This window comes from Pinus tabuliformis, chromosome 2_1 (genome assembly GCF_031772625.1).
Source record: "Pinus tabuliformis cultivar Carrire ecotype Pingquan chromosome 2_1, CPIR1, whole genome shotgun sequence".
Classification (NCBI taxonomy): Eukaryota; Viridiplantae; Streptophyta; class Pinopsida; order Pinales; family Pinaceae; genus Pinus; species Pinus tabuliformis.
Genome location: NC_142299.1, coordinates 561,212,302 through 561,232,189, shown reverse-complemented (window position 1 = coordinate 561,232,189; position 19,888 = coordinate 561,212,302). Strand labels below are relative to the sequence as shown.

Below are 19,888 nucleotides of genomic sequence, written 5' to 3'. Positions count from 1 at the left end.
GGACCCTCATTAGAGGATTTCTGAACGACACCAAGTCGTTCTCGGAAAGTCAAGAATTTGACCTTTCCTAGGGGCTTTGTCAGAATGTCGGCGACCTGTTCATCTGTACCGATATGTTGGAGCCTGATAGCTCCCCACTGCACCATATCTCGAATAAAGTGGTACTTGATATTGATATGCTCGGAGTGATCATGAAATACAGGATTCTCTGACAAACGAATCCCACTCTGGTTGTCGCATAGGATCACGGTGGTATCCAGTGTAAATCCAAACAGCTCACTGAAGAGCTTCCGAACCAGACTACCTCACAGGATGCCATGCTAGCAGCAATATATTCTACTTCGACGGTGCTCAGGGCCACCAACTTCTGCTTTCTGCTCATCCAGGATATCAAAGCAGATCCCAAGGAGAAACAACACCCGGAAGTGCTCTTACGATCTACCACACTGCCTGCCCAATCAGCATCAGTGTATCCAAGTAGTCTCACATCTCTGGCAGTGTATCTTAACCCATAAGTGATTGTGCCACGAAGATATCTCAACAGATTCTTGGCACTAATCCAATGTATGTGGTGAGGTTCAACCATATGTTGACTCAACGTGTTGACTGCGGAGCATATATCTGGACAGGGGTTCACTAAGAACATTAATGCTCCGATGAGTTGATGATACTCAGTGGCATTTCGTAAAACAGGTCCAGCAGCGCTACCACTTAGCTTCTTAAAGTCAAGCTCCATCGAAGTAGTTACAGGCTTGCAGTCTACCATACTGAATCTTTCCAATATCTTCACCGCATATCTTCCTTGAGATAGGAAAATTTCCCTTGGCTTCTGCCAGACTTCAAGTCCTAGGAAATAGTGCATCAGTCCTAGGTCCTCTATTTCAAATTCAGAAGCCAACTCCCTCTTACATTTGTGAATGAGAGGGTTTGCACCTGTTAATAATAAGTCATTCACATACAATACCAGTATGAGAGACTTGTCATCTTCAACCTTGAAGTAGAGGTTAGGGTCGACTTCACTCCTAGTGAATCCCAACTTCATCAAGTAGCTGTCGATCCTTTCATACCATGCTCAGGATGCTTGCTTTAGCCCATAGAGAGCTTTCTTCAACCTGCACACATGAGATTTTTGATCATGAATCTCAAATCCTTCGGGCTGCTCCATGTAGACCTCTTCTTTGATCGAACCATGTAAGAACGTTGTCTTGACATCCATCTGATGTAGATTCCATCATTGTGAAGCCGCAAGGGCTATAATTGAGCAGATGGTGGTATATCTGGCAATAGGTGCAAATATCTCGTCATAATCTATACCTTCCTTCTGGGAGAAGCCACGAGCGATAAAACGAGCCTTATATTTTTTGGTACTTCCATCTGCTGCATGCTTTATCTTGTAAAGCCATTTAGAAGTGACAACTGTCTTGTCCTGGGGTCTGGGAACTACTTCCCAGACATCATTCTTCATAATAGACTCATATTCTTCGGTCATAGCATCCTTCCATACTTGATGCTTGACGGCATCTGAGAATGATGAAGGCTCATTTTGTATGATCGTGCTCATGATGGTCAGGTATCCCTGATACCTGTTGGGTTTCTTACTTTCACGGAAGGTTCCTCGGGGTGCAGTGTGTCATTCAACATCATCGAGTAGCCCCCTAAGCCAAGAGGGCCTCTTCCTAGAAGAGGAGGGCTTAGGTTGATCAATAGGATCCATGGGTTCTTCCACATCAGGCATTATTTCATCATCTTTCTCTTTCGGTTCCCTAGTGTCGGCTTCTTGAGAGTTCCTTAAAGTTGGAAGATTTTCCACCTTGCTGAGGGCTATATCTTCATCAAAGGTGACATCATGACTAATCACGACTTCCCTTTGACTGGCAACATAGATTCTATAGCCCTTAGTATTTTCACCATAGCCCACGAAGATTCCTTTCTTTCCAGATGCACCCAATTTATTCCTTTTCTATTTCGGCACATGAAAATATACAGGGCTTCCAAAAATTCTAAAATGAGATGCGTCAGGTTTCTTACTGATGAACATTTCTTTAGGAGTCTTGGAACCCAATGCTTGATGAGGGCATCGGTTTTGTACATATACAGCGATGTTTGCAGCTTCGGCCCATAGAAACTTCGGAAGTCTTTGATCATGGAGCATGGCACGGACAACTTCCACAATGGTATGGTTCTTCCTTTCTGCTACACCATTCTGTTCAGGATTATATGGTGTAGTAGTCTCCCTCTTGATGCCAGCCTCTTTACAAAAGTCATGAAACTCGTTAGACTCATATTCAGTCCCATTATCAGTCCTTAAGATCTTGATCTTCTTTTCGGTTTGATTCTCGATCAGGGCTTTGAAGTGTCGAAACCAAGAGAACACTTCATCCTTCTTTTTCAAGAAGTATATCCAAGTCTTTCGAGAATAGTCATCTGTAAAAGTAAGATAATATAAATATCCTCCCAAGGAGTTCACAGGCATCATACCAGATATGTTTGAGTGAACCAGTTGTAATATATCGGAGGTCTTGCTTTGGCTTGAGGGGAATGGTCCCCTTTTGAGCTTTCCTTCGGCACATCCCGGACATACACCTTCTTTCTCTACTCGGAATTCGGGCATCCCTGTTACCATTTGTCTTACATCGTGTAGAGCTTTATAATGAAGGTAGGCAAACCTTCAATGCCAAAGTTCAGACTGAACAGATGTGTCACAAGACATGACACCTAGCGGACTTCCACCGACTTGATATAATGAATCAACTCGAAACCCAAGAGTGAAGGCATCTTTAACATTATTTTTCCATATACATACCTTGCCATCGCTGAAGGTCACCTTGTAGCCTTTGTCTTCCATTGCTAAGATGGACACCAGGTTCTTCTTGCGGTCAGGTACATATAATACATCCTGTAAGTGGATCGTATTTCATTGATTCAATTTAAGAGAGACATTGCCTACACCTTTCACGGGATATTTCATATTATCTCCAAGGACAAATTCCAGGTTAGTTTCCTTCTCTATTAGATTATGGAGAACTTCTTTGTAACCAGTGAAGTGCCTTGATGCACCACTATCAATGAGCCAAATTCCCATTGAGTTTGAAGGAGCAGAGGTAGATAGAGCAGCTGGTAAATAATATTCATCCTGCTTATTTTCAACAATGTTAGATTCATACCCGGAATTTCTAGCCTTCTTGAATGGTTGTCCTCTTCCTTGATTACCAGCGCTCCTTTTACCTTTGCTATTAGATTTCCCATTCCTTTGATTGCCATGAGAGGAATTTTGATCATTGTCCCGGTGTGAGATCTTTCTATCAGGACACTCCTTCGCATAGTGTCCTGGTTTATCGCAAATGTAACATCGTCCTTTTCTTCCACCCTTAGGTCCAGCCTTTCTTTTTGGTTTAGTCCCGGAATTATTTCTTTTCTTAGCATGAGAAGAAAAGGCAGCAGGAGGACCTTTAGGCATGGGCATTTCTTGCTCTTCAACCCTTGTTTCTTCTTGAATGCATCTAGCCATTAATTCCTCGAAACCAGGAATTACATTATTGTTCAAAAGAGTAGTCCTGAACACGTACCATTCGGATGGTAATCCTCCAAGAGTTGTGAGTGCCATTTCCCTATCGATAATAATCTCCCCAATAGATAGGAGATCGTTCCTGATCTTGGTGATCCTTAAGAAGTATGCTTGCATACTCTCATCTTTGTCCTTCTTAATTTCCTTTAGCTTATTTCTAAGAAACAAAACTTGATTTGCATCATTAACTTTAAATAAATTCACCAGTCTATCGTAGATTTCCTTGGAGGTGTTCAGATCGGAGATGTAGGCCACCAAGCGCTTGTCGATAGAGTCCTGGATGATCTTCTTTGTTTTGACTTTGCCGGTTTTCCATTTGTTCCTCGCAGCAGTGGGTGCATTTGATGGAGGCTCAACAATATTGCCTCTCACATGGTCCAACACTCCTTGATCTTCTAAGGTTAGATCGATAGACATCTTCCATCCGTGATAGTCAGTTTTCTCACAGAGCTTGTCTTCGGTAGGGAAGAGTGTTGAGGACCCCATAGTTCTTTTAGGATAGCCTTGCCAATCTTTTCTCTGGTGATTGCTCTTGCTCTTACTCGGGCTTTGTCTTCACCTCAGCTCCGATACCATGTTAATTTATGGTATGTTCTATGCTTAGAGCAATTTAATTCTCTTTCTTATTATTATTCACAGATTAGCAATCACATGTGCATAAGTAAAGTGCAGATAGAACATTATACAATCAACAGAAAACAAGCCAAGACAAGAGACACAAGATGTGGCAGCTAGCCAGGGACAAACCCCAATATGGGGAAACCCTTTAATCAAATCTTCTTTTATCTTCAATAATTCAGCAGAGAGAAATAGTACAAAAATCTGATTTATATCAGTAGTAGCAAACCCTAGATTAGCAGCATCAGCATTAGCGCCTCATCATCAAAACTAGGGCAGTCGATATCTCGCAAACCGACCGTCGGATCGGCTTAATTCCACCACCAAAAAATGTGGCCTTCAGAGGAGGTCTAGATGGACCTACAACGCAGTTCTAAGGAGGGGATCTTCTGGTCAATGCTGGTCAAACTTTGGTTCTGTAGTTGCAGCACTAAATTCTGCATCCTTCCTTCCACTTGTGTGAGAGAGAGTCACCTACTGCGCAGGAGAGAAGAGACTCTTTACTACGCTGGAGAGAGAGAGAGATGTGATGAGTTGAGACTCTTTACTGCGCTGGAGAGAGAGAGAGATGTGATGAGTTGAGTGAGTCCAAATGAGAAAAAGTCCTCTTTGTATTTATACACATCTGATGATATTTGAATAGATGCGACTATTGGGCTTCTGAGCCTACATGAGTTGTTGGTAGGCTTGATAATAATTCCATAATCAAAATAAATTCATATCTCCATAAATACTTATCGGAATCGGATGATCTTTAGATCAATCCTACACCTCTCGACGAGAGGAGTCTAATAAAAATATTATCAGCCACAAATAAGATGACCCACATGGAGTTTGGCCCTAGTTGCCAATTTTAACATAAATAGGACGACAACTCCTCCAAAAGTGTTCATAGATCAAGTTGAGGGGTTTCCAAGGTAAGAATATATCCTCATAATCATCCAAGCAACCTCGTCAATTGCAAAATAGATGGAAATAAAGGGCATCAAAAGTGGCAAAGTTGATGAAATAGCTATGAAACTACGAGATAGCTATGCCCACTTGTAACTACCTAGGGTGCAAGAGATACAAAGACTGGTAAAGGACCAAGGAAGGCAAGATTTGGAAATACGATCACCATGGTAGCTCTAGCATTAGAAGAAGTGAATTTCTAGAGGCAACAGAAAAGGCTACATGAAACAATGCTAGCACAAAACAAGCAAAGGTGTGAGTTGCGATGAGCTAGTGGCATACTAGTGAAGACAAAAATATCTAACATGAATATGTAGATGTTGAGAGAATGAGAAAAGAAGATTGAAAACAATAGAAAAAGGTTGATATAGAATGAGAGAAAATTGGTTATGACACTAGGGTGGTACTAGCTAAGTCAAGGAGCATAATATTAGAGGAAGGATGTGTAGGATAAATGATTAAGCAATCCCATAGTTGCAGTCTACAGGATGCAACAACCAAAACCAACATTCCAAGGAACTAACAAGGAGGAAGGAGCATGTTGACTAGAACCATCTATGAAGAAGTATCTCAAGTTGGGCCCTACTCATGATAATGACTTAGAGGGAATCAATCACTAGTGAGGTGACCGGAAATAGAGTTGACAAAACAAGAAAATATAGAGAGAGGCAAAAACAAAAAAATGGAAAAGAATGTCTTCCCACCATTGGCATGAATGATTCACAAGTGGGAGACTACTATGGCATGCTAAAAATTTGAACATGGTAATCTCATTATCCAAGCAAGCTATATACCTCCACTGATAACATTTTTGGGTTGGATCAAGTAGAGGCAAAAGCAACACCAACTCCTTAGCCTAGAAAAATTTACAAGAAAGTCACTTTTCATCCACAAGGTAAAGAAGACTAACACAATAAGCAAAGTATGCCAAATGTAAACAAAACCATCGAATATAGAGGGTCATCCCCTAAAGGTTGAAATCTTTTAAGATCAAGACACTCAATATCCCTCCCGAAGGCATGGTATAAGCCTCAAAACATGGTGAGGTTTCCCTCCTAGAAATAACTTCCCTCAAGCAAGCCAATGTCTATCCTCAAAATAAGGGTGTCACGCCACCAGGGCACACCTTTGAGCTATGAGCTTCCCGAGTCCCTTGAGGTGTGCGGCACCGACGCGCTTTCTCCTAAATGGTAAACTAACTTGAGTTTACTAATGTCAGTACTATGCCTCTAGCACATGTACCCTATATTGAGATCGATATCTTATACTTGCAAAATTGGTGTTCAATCAAATCTCACTATAAAAGCCACTTCAAAACGTAACTTCAATTAGAGTGTACTTCAATTAACTTAAGTTCAGCTATAATCACATTCATTCATAAACAACACGAATCATGTACATAAATAACACATCACTAAATGAGAGGGGGAACTCCCAAAACAATTTCCAAAATGCTCTTTGACGATAAAACTTCAATACACAAAACTTCAGATTATAATGGACTTTGGTTCGGTTAGGAGGAACTCCAAACAGTTCGCTGCCACAACCCTTCACAGGTACAAATATACAATAACCGAGTTTCGACCCTTCAACTAGAGACCCACAACCAAAAGTAATAAATAACAAAGTTTCGACCCTTCGACCTACACACAACCTCAGTAAAAATACCCCAAGGTGTACCACCCTCAGCAATACTACATTCCACAAGCTTGCACAACTTCCTTCCGCAGCTTGCTTTAGAGAGCAAGCTCCTTTATGAGACCCAACTCTCTTCTTCCTTCGTTGTCTCCTTTTCTTGCGATGACAAGTTGTTGATATTCGGTTGATTGACGTTCTAACTCCCCTCCTATCATCTTATATATATGAGTCACCCTCCATGAACAATTGTGTCTCTTCCAAGGGACGTGTCAGTTGGGTGTTCGAGTCGACCATAAATTCCAAATTATGTCGCATCATTTGTCGCATACAAGCTTTCCTTCAATTCAACGTCGTTCGTGTGCCTTCACATCTCAACCTTGATCGTGTACCTTCACAACTCAGGAGGAGGCATCTTAGCTAAGCAAGCTTTTTCTTTGTTCAAGCGTATCTCGGATAGACGCACCTTGTCTTCAATCGGGTGCACCTTGGCTAGGCACCCTCATCGTGCCGACTCTCAAATTTTTTACAACCATTCCACCAAACTCATCTCAGGTGTGTTCTTTGTGTGCTCGTCTCACCAAAGTCTTTCCATAAAACTCCTCTCAAGCACGCCCTTCGTGCCAACCAAGTCATTCCACCGGACTCGATCTGGGCTAACTCAAGCATGCTCGGGAGCCTAGCCTAAGGACTTGACATCCTCCCACACGTCAAAATGGTTGGCGTCCTCAACAACACACCCCTCAACAAACTTCTTAACCAAATCCTGAAGACTGTCCTCATCATGAACAACCTTCGCATCAATTGTCTTCATCAATACAGAAGAATCTCATCTCTGACCTATATCCAATGTCTATGCATGTATCGCAACCTGTAAGAATGACATGTGTTCGATCCCCTCTTGCAATCGACTAGTCAGGTAGCTAATCTGACCATAGCATCAACTCCACAACAACACAGGCACCCAAACATGTGTAACCATTGTCACCTCTTTCCATATCACACAATATTTGCTTCGATTATGCTCATCGTGAGGTGCCATTCAATGGAATTGCAAGCTCCCAACGGTCTCACCATCTCGAGCAAGTGATAGTAAGCTCATCTGCTTCATGAGCTTCAAAAAGATGGTGGTGTGGGGAAGTCATACGACTTCGCTTTCACAACACAAGGCCATCTCTCCTCGTCTCCGAGAAGAATCCACCCATACCTGCCATGAACCCTGCATACTTCTCTATAATATACTCCTCTTCACGTATAAGCCTCAAAACATGATGAGGTTTCCCTCCTAGAAATAACTTCCCTCGGGTAAGCCAATGTCTAGCCTCAAAATATGGGTATAATGCCACCAGGGCACACCTCTGAGCTATGAGCTTCCCGAGTCCCCTGAGGTGTGCGGCACCGGCACGCTTTCTCCTCAACAGTGAAACCAACTTGAGTTTACTAATGCTCGTACTATGCCTCTAGCCCATGTACCCTATATTGAGACTGATATCTTATACTTGTGAAATTGGTGTTCAATCAAATCTCACTACAATAGCCACTTCAAAACTTAACTTCACTTACAGTTTACTTCAAATTAACTTAAGTTCAGCTATAATCACATTCATTCATAAACAACACGGATCATGTACATAAATAACACTTTAATAAACGAGCGGAGGAACTCCCAAAACAATTTTCCAACTACTCTTTGACTATAAAACTTCAATACACAAAACTTCAATTTATAATGGGCTTCGGTTTTGTTAGAAGGAACTCCAAACATTTCACTACCACAACCCTTCACAGATACAAATATACAATAACCAAGTTACAACCCTTCAACTAGCGACCCACAACCAAACCCAATAAATAACCAAGGTGTGGCCCTTCGACCTACACACAACATCAATACACAAATACCCCACGGTATAACACCCTTAGCAATACCGTGTTCCACAAGCTTGTACAACTTCCTTCCGCAACTTGCTTTAAGGAGCGAGCTCCTTCATGCGACCCAACTCTCTTCTTCCTTCGTTGTCTCCTCCTTTTCTTGCAATGACAAGTTGTTGATCTTCATGTTGATTGATGTTCTAACTCCTCTCTTATCATCTTATATATATGAGTCACCCTCCATGAACAGTCGTGTCTCTTCCAAAAGACGTGTCAGTTGGTCGTTTGAGCCGACCTTCCTTCGTTCGAGCCAACAATGAACTCCAAATTATGTCGCATCATTTGTCGCATACAAACTTTCCTTCAGTTCACCATCTGTCGTGTGCTTTCGTGTCTCATCTTCAATCGAGTAACTTCCCAACTTGGGCGGGTGCGTCTTAGCTAGGCAAGCCTTGTCTTCAGTCAGGCGCATCTTGTCTGGGAGTGCCTTGCCTTCGGTCAGGTGCACCTCGACTAGGCACCCTCGTCGTGCCGTCTCTCAAATTCATTCCAATCATTCCACCAAACTCATCTCAGGTGTGTTCTTCATGTGCTCGTCTCACCAAGGTGTTTCCATCGAACTCATCTCAGACGCACCCTTCGTGCCAACCAAGTCCTTCAACCAAACTCGACTCGGCCTAACTGGGGCGTGCTTAGGTGCCTAGCCTAAGGGCTTGACATCTTCCCCCACGTCAAAATGGTTGTCATCCTTGACAACACCTCGACAAACTTCTTAACCAAATCCTAAAGATTGTCCTCATCATGAACAACCTTCGCATCAACTTGTCTTCATCGATACAAAAAATAATCATCTCCGACATATATCCCATGTATATGCATGTATCGCAACCTGTAATAATAAAATGTGTTGGATCCCCTCGTGCAATCGACTAGTGAGGTAGCTAATTTGACTGTAGCATCAACTCCACAAGAACACATGCACCCAAACATGTACAACCATTGTCACCTATTTCCATGTCACACAATCTTTCCTCCAATTATGCTCATCATGAGGCGACATTTGATGGCATCTCAAGCTCCCAGGGGTCGCACAATCTCGGGCAATTGACAATAAGCCCATCTCCTTCATGAGCTTCAAAAAGATGGTGGTGTGGGAAGTCATACAACTTGCTTGTCAACATCACAAGGCCATCTCTCCTTGTCTCTGAGAAGAATCCAACCTTGCCTGGTATGAACCCACCATACTTCTATACAATATACTCCTCTTCACGTTGATCCTTGATCGTGTGCATTCGCAAATCAGACAGACGCATCTTGCTTGGGCGCACCTTGTCTTTTTTGGGTGCGCCTTGTCTTCGATAGAGTGTGCCATGGATGGGTACCCTTATCGTGTCGCCTCACCAAGTCATTCCAATTGTTCCACCGAACTCATCATGGGCGCACTCTTCGTGTGCCCGTCTCACCAAAGTTGTTCCATCAAACTCATCTCGGTCACACTCTTCATGTCGTCCAACTCGTTCCACCAAACTTGACTCGACCTAACTGGAGCACATTTGAGCGCCTAAGCAAAAGAAGAATGAAAACAATAGAAAAAGGTAGATATAGAATGAGAGAAAAATGGCTACAACACTAGGGTGGTACTAGCTAAGTCAAGGAGCAAAAGATTAGAGGAAGGATACGTTGGATAAATGATTAAGCAATCCCATAGCTACAGTCTACAAGATGCAACAACCAAAACCAACGTTCCAAGGAAGTAACAAGGAGGAAGAAGCATGTTCACTAGAACCATCTAGGAATAAGTATCTCAAGTTGGGCCCTACTCATGATAATGACTTAAGAGGGAATCAATCACTACGGAGGTGACCAAAAATAGAGTTGAAAAAACGAGAAAATATAGAGAGAGAGGCAAAAATAAATAAATAAATGGAAAAGACTAATTCATGCCATTGGCGTTAATGATTCACAAGTGGGAGACTACTATTGCATGCTAAAAATTCAAACATGGTAATCTCATTGTCCAAGCAAGCTATATAACTCAAATGATAATATTTTTGGGTTGGCTCAAGTAGAGACAAAGGCAACACCAACTCCTTAGCCTAGAAAATTTACAAAAAAGTCACTTGTCATCCACAAGGAAAGGAGACTAAAACAATAAGCAAGGTATGCCAAATGTAAAAAATACCATCGAAGATAGAGGGTTGTCGCCAAAAGGATGAAATATTTTAGGATCAAGAGGCTCAATATCCCTACCAAACACATGGTGTAAACCTCAAAAAATGGTGAGGTTTCCCTCCTAGAAATAACTTCCCTCAGGCAACCCAAAGTCTATCCTCGAAATCTAAGTGTGACGCCATTAGGGCACACCTCTGAGCTATGAGCTTCCCGATTCCCATGAGGTGTGCGGCACCAGCGCGCTTTCTCCTCAATGGTGAAACCAACTTGAGTTTACTAATGCTCGTACTATGCCTCTAGCCCATGTACCCTATACCGAGACATATATCTTATACTTGCGAAATTGGTATTCAATCAAATCTCACTACAATAGCCACTTCAAAAATTAACTGCAATTACACTTTACTTCAATTAACTTAAGTTCGACAATAATCGCATTCATTCATAAACAACATGAATCATATACATAAAGAACACTTCAATAAACGAGAGGGGGAACTCCCAAAACAATTTCTCAACTGCTCTTTGAATATAAAACTTCAATACACAAAACTTCGATTTATAATGGACTTCGATACGATTGGGAGGAACTCCAAACAGTTCACTACCACAACCCTGTTAGTTTTTGGTAGATTCGGATGTGCTCTATCCATGAAAATTGGTGGAGAGGCTAAGGCACATGAGTTCTAAAGAAACCAGAAACCGTTTGGTGAAATTCCACCCGGACTATATTTTATTAAAATAATTAATATTTATAATGCGGTAAGTATTAATGGGTATTAATAAAAATATGGGTGAGAATGTTCTAGAATGCGAATCAAGTCAAGTTTTAATCTTAGTCGTTGATTAGAGACTTAAACTCGACCGTTGAAGTCACAATGAGAAAAGTATAAGGAGGAGGCTTGGGGTTCATTTCGAAACACACACGGAGAGAACGAATTAATCTGGAGTTCAATTTCTAGGGCTAGGACGCTGAGAAATTCGAACTAGGTGATCATTCTGCAACAGAGGGGCAGGGATAGTTCGGGAATACTGGACAGAGAGGCGAAGAGCCACTACTGGACGCAGTGCATCATCTAGAGGGACTGACGCTGGGCCAGTCTAGGCCCACGCAGGCCTGACACAACGCCAGAAAGGCCAGTGCAGAGGAGAAAATTCCCTCACGCAGAAATTCAGAATTCAACCGGAGAGTTGTCGGAACAGCCGGGAGAGGTTGACACAGAAGGTCCATGAGGCAAAAGAGACAGCGCAGGGCTAACGCATGGCCTACGCAGGGCCAGCGCAGAGATAGCCAGAGTTAGCCAGTTCTGCTGCCGATCAACCAGAAACTGTCGGGTGAAGTGAGGTAATCTCACTCAGTGTTCCGCCATTATATTTTTTCTCTGTAACTGAATTGTCAGGAGGGCATCCATAATTGTATTCAAAACTACTACTTAATAATATAAAACCCTCATAGTTGTTGCACTGGTTTTCCCGCATTTGGCTTTTCCGAGGACTATTTTGTCCAAAAATAACGATGTCCTATGTATATCTTGTTCTTTGCTCAGTTTCTTGTTTCATGTAATCAAATTAAATTGGTGTAAGCTGCAGAAGTAATTTACTTCAGTATTATTCAAAAAATAACTTGATAATGTATATTAAAATCAAGTAGGAGAAGTAAACTCAGTTTTTCTACAGTAGGGGTTCCTTGAATGTAGGAATTTTCACATGGTATTGGAGCATTGATTTTGAAACAGGAAGAGCAGATACAACGCTGAGCAAAGAGACCAATAGCTGTGTTTGGCAGAAATTCGAATCCCCTTGAAGGGATTGCGCAGTCCTTGCCGGGAAAGCAAAGATTCTGAGGAAATCCCTCTCTGAGAGAGTCGATAGAGAGGTACCATTTCCAGTTCGTAAGCTTGCAGAGGCATAGGGAGTGACGTAGAGCCTCAGCGCAGTGCTTGAAGGGCGTAGTTTCTGCCGGGGCAGAAATCTGTCGAAAAAGAGAAAAGACACATAGAAGGGGAATTTTCTCCTAAGAGGACTTTTCTCGCCAAAAGTCCAAATTTTTCACTTGTCGAGTAGCAGACCAGTGTTGTGCAGTGACTATAGGAGTCAATTCGACAATTTGGGTGAGATGGCATCACATGGGCTCAGAGATCAAGACAGGTTGGAAGGAGCTTCCAACTATGTCATATGGAAAGCAAGAGTCTCAGTTGTTCTGAAGGAGTACGATCTCGAAGCCTACGTCAAGAGTGTTTTGGTTGTTCCCACAGACAATGATCAGAAGAAGAAGTACAAGGCAGAGCAGGGAAAGGCAAAGAGGTTCATACTCAATGGAGTTCGAGATCATGTGGTCTCACACTTGCAGGGCAAAGATACAGCCCGTTAAATGTGGGAAGCTTTGTCTTCATTGTATGAAGGTTCTTTCGAACAGTGGAAGATGTACTTAGAACAAAAGTTGCAGCAGACATTGATGCAGAAGGGGGAAGGGGTTAATTCCTATCTTCAACGTCTTCAGGACACCAGAGACCAGATTGTTGCAGTGGGGTCTACTCCTCAGTCTACCGCAATGGTAAGGACGGCCCTAAATGGAGTCTTGGATGAATGGCAAGTCTTCGTCCAAAGTATATTAGGCGGGGAAAGACTACCTTCATGGGAGGAGATGTGAGCAGCCCTTCAACAAGAAGAATTAAGGAGGGATATAGTTAAGGTCAACCTCAATGGCAGCAGTGGGAGTGGCACGAAGACCAAGGAGGAGGAAGAGAACGCAGCTCTAGCATCAAAGGGACAACAAAAGTAGAAGCGGAAGAAGAACATTTTGAAGGTGAAATGTTTCAGATATGGCGAGATGGGCGACTTTGCATCCCAGTGTCCTTTGAAACAAAAGGATAAGGATGAGAAACATGATCCTAAGGCTACTCCAGAAAAAAATGACGAAGATGAGTTTGCCATGAATGCCCATGCATCTCTGGGAGGGAAATGGGGTGATATTGAACTCTAGTAGGGAGGACTACATGTGGGCAGGATCCTTGAGGAGTCCACCCCTTGGATCAATTCCCTACAAGAGCCCGAGATTCAGCAGTAGTGAGACGGACTTAGTGTCAGATGAAGCAATGGGTTGTTTGGAGAGATAGATGCAGTAGCCTAAGCCCAGAGATTGATCAGTGCAGAGCAAGGTTGGCAACAATGCAGATGGCACAGTGCAAAAGTCAATAGCAGTGCAGAAGATTTAGAGGGTCAGAGACTAGTAGCAGTGAGATTCCAACATTCACATGGTATTATGCTAAACACAGTTAATTCAGAAATTTTTGATGCTTTTTCGTTGCTGAGCAGCAACAATTAGGAAATGACATAGTGCAAAGCTAGCAATGGCAGTGTTAGCAGCAGATGTAGAGGGAGTTGTAGTACAGATGCGGCAGTGGCAATGGCAGTGTCATAGGCAACAGTATAGTAGCAACAACACAATGTTGGTGGCAGCAACAGTGTGGAGAGGAGATGCTTCAGAGACAAAGCAGCATGCAATTGAACATTGTTGCTAGAGCACTTTCCTCGCTAAGAGGGAGTGTTAGTTTTTGGTAGCATTGTATGTGCTCTAGCCATGAAAATCAGTGGAGAGGCTAAGGCACATGAGTTCTAAAGAACCCAAAAACCATTTGGTGAAATTCCACCCGAATTGTATTTTATTAAAATAATTAATATTTTTAATGGGGTTCCTAAGTCTAAACTTAGGGAAATTAAAGTATTAATGGGCATTAATCAAAATATGGGTGAGAATGTTCTAGAAAGCGAATCAAGTCAAGTTTTAATCTTAGTTGTTGATTAGAGACTTAATCTCGGCCATTAAAGTCTCAAAAAGAAAAGTATAAGAAAGAGTCATGGGGTTCACTTAGAAACACACACGGAGAGAACGAATTGATCTGGAGTTCGATTTTTGGGGCTACGAAGATGAGAAATTCGAACTAGGTGATCATTCTACAGCAGAGAGGCAAGGATAGTTCGGGAATACTAGGTGGAGAGGCAGAGAGCCACTAGTGGAGGCAGCGCAACATCTAAAGGGACTGACGCTGGGCCAGCCTGGGCCCACGCAAACCTGACGCAGAGCCAAAGGGCCAGCACAGAGGAGAAGCTGACCTCACACAAAAATTCGAAATTCAGATGGGGAGCTATCAGAACAACAGGGAGAGGTTGACGCAGAAGCTCCAGTAGGTAGAAGAGACAGCGCAGGGTTGACGCAGAGTCTGTAAGGCTGACACAGGGCCAGTGCAGAGATAGCCAGGGTTAGCCAATTCTACTGTCAGATCAGCCGGAAACTACCAAGTGAAGTGAGGTAATCTCACTCAATTTTCTGCCATTATATTTTTTCTCTATAATTGGATTGTCAAGAGGGCATGCAGCATTGTATTCAGAACTACTGCTTAATAATATAAAACCCTCAGAGTTGTTGCACTGGTTTTCCCGCATTGGGTTTTTTCGGGGATTGTTTTGTCTAAAATAACGGTGTCCTATGTATCTTGTTCTTTGCTCAGTTTATTGTTTCATGTAATCAAATTAAATTGGTGTAGGCTACAAAAATAATTTACTTCAATATTATTCAGAAAATAACTTGATAATGTATATTAAAATCAAGTAGAAGTAAATTCAGTTTTGCTGCAGTAGGGGTTCATTGAATGTAGGAATTTTCACAAACCCTTCACAAATACAAATATACAATAACTGAGTTACAACCCTTCAACTAGCTACCAACAACCAAACCCAATAAATAAACCAAGTTGCGGCCCTTCAACCTACACAAAACCTCAATACACAAATACTGTGATACCCATTTTTAGAAATTAACCAGATATGTAAAATTTGAGCCCTAAATCTAGAAATTAAATTAAACCATTCCAGAAAATATACCGAGACTTTTAATTCACTCATAGCCCTAATTTCGAAAGAATAATAAAATCGATGCTCAAAATTCAAACAATGATATTTTAAAGCAGAATTTGCCAACTTAATACGGACACTGGTTTTCCCCAAGAGACTGTGGGGTTTTTCCAGGGTCAGTTTGACCAAAAAATAAATGTCTCTTATGTGATGAATGATTGCAATAATTTTACATTAATTATCAGCAGTTAGGAAAGTGAAAAAGTGTAGATGCACTATTTATGTTTGCAATAAATGCTTATAGAAGATATATCAGCATGTCAAAACACGTGGGTTGGGCCCAAACAAATACTTGCAATATTGTAAAATGGGTTAAGGTTGCAACTCATTAAATTTTCTACATGATATAAGAGAAAGGTTGAAGGCTCAGATCTAAAATTCCATACAGCTGATAAAGAGGGAAGCAAGAATTAAATCTTGCTAACAGTGAATCAAAACCTTTTGAAAATTTGTCAGAAACCCAAAGACTTCAGCAATTCAGAGGGAAGAAGGCTCTAGCTCACAGATTTGCTCCAAATTGTTCACTGTGGGGTCATGGCAACAGGGTTGAGAGTAGAGAACAAATTGGCAAGGTCTGAAAATTTTGGCCCATGGAAGGAGAGAATCATGATTTTACTGGAGGAAGTTGAAGTGTGGGATGTTGTTGAAGCAGTTGTGCAAACACCCACTGATCTAGCTCAGTTGGTGGATTTCAACAAGAATAATGTGAAGGGAAAGAGGATCCTTCTAGATGCCATCAAGGACCATTTATTCCCTCGTGTTCGAGATGAGATTTGCCTATCAGATGTGGGAGTCCTTGGTCTCTTTACACTAGAGTTATAATGAGAATAGGAATATTGTGTTTAGACAAAAGCTACGCAACACCAAGATGACCAAGATGGACAGTGTGACCTCATATCTCACCAGGATCTCACTAGTGAAGGATGAGTTAGCTGCCATTGGAGAGGCTAATCCAGATGAACAATTGGTTAGAATTGATTTGGATGGGTTCCACGAGAAGTGGGATGGTTTTAACCATGGCATGGCGGCTAGAGAGCATTTCTTGGTTGGAGGATGTGGGACGATTTCATCCAAGAGGAGACCAAAAGGAGTGAAAAGGGCAGCAAGAGTGGTGGAGGAGGTGAAAAGGAGAATGTTGCTCTTGTGGCAAAGGGAAAGAAGAAGGCCAAGAAGGGTTCTACTAGTGGAGCAAAGCAGGAGAAGTGGAAGCAGAAGGCTAAGGACAAGGGCATGAGTAAAGTGAAATGCTTTGCTTATAGAAAGATGGGTCACTATGTTGTACAATGTCCCAAACAAAAGAGTAAGAAGAAACAGGAAGTTGCAACTTCAGCTGAGGTCGATGATTTTGCAGCTAGATTTGATTCAGAGTATGCATCAGTGGTTAGTTTAGCCACTCATATTACATCTTCCCGTGCATGGTTCATTAACAGTGGAGCAACTTTCCATATGACCGGAGTGAGAGAGCACTTCATGAGCCTTTTAGAGGATGATGTAGACTTGGAGGTTGTGCTTGGAGACAACTCCAAAGTCAAAGCGACATGAGTGGGGACAGTTTCATTTCAGAGGGAATCATCACCTCCTTTGAAGGTGACAGATGTTCTTTGTGTTCTGGGGTTGAAGATTTTGATATCAGTCTCTAGGTAGGAGGACAAGGGGTTTGAGGTACTGTTTTGAAAAGGACAAGTGTTGATATATCCCAAAGGATCTAGTATCAAATATGCTCGTGTGGTTGGAGATCGTAGTGGGAGACTATACAGACTTATGTTTCATCCTCTTAGAGCTATGGTAGCGTAGACCAATAGCAGTGAGTTGTGTGAGCTATGGCACATGAGGATGACTCACTTGCACCATGGAGCTTTCAGGATGTTGAGGCAGTTGGTTATAGGTTTCCCTGACTTCAGCACAAAGCATCATGATGTGTGCAGGGGGTGTGCTTTGGGAAAGTACACCAAGACACCTTTCCCGAGCAGTGACAGGCAGGTATCCTTGATTTGATTCATTATAATTGTTGTATATTTGCAGAACATGAGTCAACACAGAGTCTGGGGAGCAAGATTCTTGAGGAGGTGTTTACCAGCAGGAAGCCGAAAGTTGGGCACATTAGGATATTTGGGTGCCTTACTTATTCACACGTCCCTGAGGAGTAGAGGACGAAGTTGTAACCCACTGCAGAGAAGGGTATCCTAGTGGGTTACAGTGAGACCAGCAGAGCCTATCGTATATATATTCCTGCACAAAGGAAGATTGTCCTGAGGCGGGATGTAAGATTCGAGGAGGAGAGGGATTTGAGGAGGTCTCGAGAGGTTGATCAAGTAGAGCAGCATGATCCTTAGAAGGGGGCAACAATACAGGTTTCAGGAGCATTAGATGGTGCATCAATATCAGGAGGTTCACCTTCTTCAGGGGTGATAGGTTCACAAAGTACAGTTTCGCTTGGTTCAGGATCACCTGGTCTAGTCTCATCAGGCACAGGATCTTAGAGTCTAGTATCTCCATTGGTCATAGAAGAGCCTTCCTCGTCAAGAGGAGAGGCACCAGTTGACAATTTTCCCATACCACCACATGAGACTACTACAAGGAAGAGCAAGCCAAAATGGCTCCGAGAGACCCTGAAGGAGGCTCAAGAGGCAGTGGGGAGACCCAAGTGGTCAGTGAGGGAGAACAGACCACTAGAGAGGTGGGGTGGCTTTGTGGCAAACAAAGCCAACTAGTTTGAGGAGGCCGCCAGTCAGCAGATCTGGAGGGATGCCATCGTGGAGGAGTATGCCTCTATCATGAATAATGATGTCTGGGAGGTAGTGCCACGTCTGGAGGGGAAGTAAATGGTGACTTCCAGGTGGCTCTATAAGATCAAACATGTTGTGGATGGCAACGTGGAGAAGTTCAAAACTCGATATGTGGTGCAGGGGTTCTCACAGGTAGAGGGAGTTGACTATGAGGAGAACTTTGCATCAGTTGCTCATTATACTTCCATTAGGGCAGTGATATCTATAGCAGCTAAGATGGGATGGAGGATTCACCAAATGGACGTGAAGACTGCCTTTCTCAATGGTGTTATACAGGAGGAGGTGTACATTGAGAAGCCTGAGGGCTTTGAGTTGCATGGGAGGGAGTCTCATGTGTGTAGGCTTAAGAAACATTGGTACGGACTGAAGCAGGCACTGAGGATATGGTATGAGAGGATAGATGCCTACCTGCAGCAAATGGGTTTCCAGAAGAGTGATGCAGATCCGAACCTATACTTTATCATGGTAGGTGAAAATCCACTCATTTTGGTTCTCTATGTGGATGAATTGTTATTATAGGGGAGGACAGACTCATCCAACACTAAAAGAGAGATCTTGCTTCAAAGTTTGATATGACAGATATGTGGTTGATGCATTACTTTCTGGGTTTCGAGGTTTAGCAGTAGGATGGGCATATCTTCGTGGGCCAGGGAAAGTATGCAGGTGATATCTTGAGGAGATTCCGTATGGAGGGTTGCAAGCCTATGGCTACTCCTATGATCACCAACTGGAAGAAGTTGCATGCTTTAGATTTTAGGCTGGTGAACCCCACTCTGTATCGACAGCTGATCGGTTCATTGATGTATCTGGTCAACACCAGACCGGATATTACTTTTGCAGTCAACACATTGAGTCGGTTTATGATGGATCCCAGGAGAGTACATTGGGTGGTTGTAAAACATGTGTTGAGGTACTTACAGGGCACAATGGATTTTAGTTTGGCCTATGTCAAGATTGATGGAGTTAGATTGATTGGTTGCACAGACTCAGATTGGCGTGGTAGTGTTATTGACCAGAAGAGTACTTTTGGGTGTTGTTTCTCATTGGGTTCAATAATTGTATCATGGTTCAGGGCGAAACAAAAGTCAATGGCATTGAGTAGTGCAAAGGCAGAGTATATGGTAGCTAGTCAGGCAGGGTGCAAGGCATTGTGACTTCGCAACATGCGATTTGATTTATTTGACCAGATGTTGAGACCAGTTACGATATATTGTAATAATCAGAGTTGTATCAAACTCTCTGAGAATCCAGTATTTCATGACCGGTAAAAGCATATTGAGATCAAGTATCACTTCATTAGAGACTAGGTTCAGCGAGGGGCAGTGAAGCTTGAGTATATATCCGCTAATGAACAAGTAGCATGAATTCGCACCAAATC

At 42.5% G+C, this 19,888-nt stretch overlaps 1 pseudogene; it reads left to right on the top strand.

The window, feature by feature from the left end:
• Positions 1-19,196: 19,196 nt before the first annotated feature.
• On the top strand, positions 19,197-19,664 carry LOC149201613 (secreted RxLR effector protein 161 pseudogene; annotated as a pseudogene).
• Positions 19,665-19,888: the final 224 nt, after the last annotated feature.